Source organism: Ambystoma mexicanum, chromosome 4q (genome assembly GCF_040938575.1).
Source record: "Ambystoma mexicanum isolate Mex_15411 chromosome 4q, UKY_AmexF1_1, whole genome shotgun sequence".
NCBI classification, from domain to species: Eukaryota; Metazoa; Chordata; class Amphibia; order Caudata; family Ambystomatidae; genus Ambystoma; species Ambystoma mexicanum.
In genome coordinates this window covers 141896340-141898326 of record NC_090928.1, presented here as the reverse complement: position 1 = coordinate 141898326, position 1987 = coordinate 141896340, and positions in this window count along the sequence as shown.

Sequence of the window (1987 nt, the reverse complement as noted above, 5' to 3'; positions counted from 1 at the left end):
TGGAGACTTACACGGAGGCTGTTAAAAAAGAATGCAAAATATGCCAAGCCGGTGGATCATGGTGCTATTACTGAGTTTTTTCCAGTTAATCCACCTCCGGATATAAACTCAACGACCATTGAAGAAACCATAGTCCCTGGCCTCAGTGGCAGTATTTCATTGAATAGCACCAATTTCGATGATACTGACAACAATTCTCTCTTAGACTTGTGCTTAAATATTCAGAGAGGGTTGTCATCACAACCTCCACTGACGATAGCTAGTGGATCGTTATCCCATAGCATTAGAAACATGAGTACTCCGCCTGGGCTACACCACTCTATCAGAAGCAGTGGACGATTGTCTGTTTCACCAAACTTAGCAATGGCATCTATGGAGGATGCACCAGACAAACAGGACGACAACCTGGATTGTCAATACCCTGGCACAACTGTGGTTGCCGAGCTCCAATCATCAGTGCTGCTCTCCAATTTGCGCTTAAGATCCTACTCCAAATGTCAGGCCGCATTTTGACCAGCACTAACATCATTACTATGGCACTAGAACAGAAGGACCATCACTGTGAAGAGGCGGAAGTTAACCTATCGGACGCCTTGCGCATTGTGGAAGAAAGCAATGCCCATGACAATATGGAAGAAGCTGTAGCTGAACCATCAGAACCTGGCAACAGTGAAGAAATCCACGAGGCAAAACAGGGGAATGCTCCTGTCCTTGAGACTGAACAAAGCCCTTTTGTCTTCTTTTCACAGAAACAAGGGAGATTGGCGAGGAAGGCGCTTCAAAACAACAAATCTAAAACAAGTGCCTTACCGCCTACTGTTGTACCACAAATAGGGCTAGATACACGTTTGAAAAAAGCTAAAAAGAGTCTGGCTAGATCAGCTGCACTGGCGTCCTCTCTGGCTGGCTCGTGCCAGAAGAAAAAGCCATTAGCGCGGTCTCTGACGAAGATCTTCTGAAAGACTCAGTCTCAGAGCTAGAACTTTGCTTACCAGTATGCACCAAGCAACCAGCAGTATCCAAACATGAGGGAAACCCACCGTCACCTGTGCTTCTTGAATTGGGGCAGGATGCTAAAGACATCAACGAAAATCGCATCTGTTTTATTAAGAACCTATACCAGAGTGGCAAATATACTTGGCTTGTGCGATCAGAGCTACTAGTCAGACTGTACTCCATTCCCCAACTTCGAGTATTGAAATCCGATGATTTCCTGTTCGTTGACCCTCTGATAGGCCCAAATTCCAATGTTTCAGCCTTACACTGTACCTTTCTGTCTACAGCACGGCTGATCAGGAAATATAAAAAGGAACTAAGAACTGTTGACGTTGACATCGACGTGGACGCGAATGAAATCGATCTTAACACTGGCCCTGATGTCATTGCAGCTCCAGTCTCCGAGCCTATTTGTCCCAAGTCAGTGGAATTGAAAAACCTTGAATTTACAGAAGTACAACAAGTCCTAAAATGGTTGATGGAATCCCTTACGGGGATTTTACATAACCACTGAGCCTTTTCCCTCCTTACGTGGAACTGTCGAGGCTTCGCCCACCTACTGAGAACAGAGGGCTCCATTGACCTTTTGTCCAAGCATAGTTGTATTTGTCTTCAGGAAACTTGGGCCATGGACCCCCTGCTTTGGGATGGTTTTGTTGTGTATCAATCTTTTGCAAAACGGGGTACAAGGGGCCGCCCCTTTGGTGGCCTACTCATTGGGGTGGTAAACACGGTAGTCTCTCGTAGGGTGCAGAGTGATGTCGAGGACTATCTTTTGGCAGTAGAGGTTGAATATGAAGAAGAAAGTTGTCTTCTTATGTTTCTCCTTGTTAACATTTACAATCCACCAGAAGCAGTCATAGTAGAACCTTTACAAGAAGCCCTGCAGGACCTAATGTCATCTTGGACTTTGAAACCTGGTAATGTGGCAGTGGTGGTCATGGGGGACTTCAACTGCCACATGACAGGTGAGGGCTATACAACGTCTAAT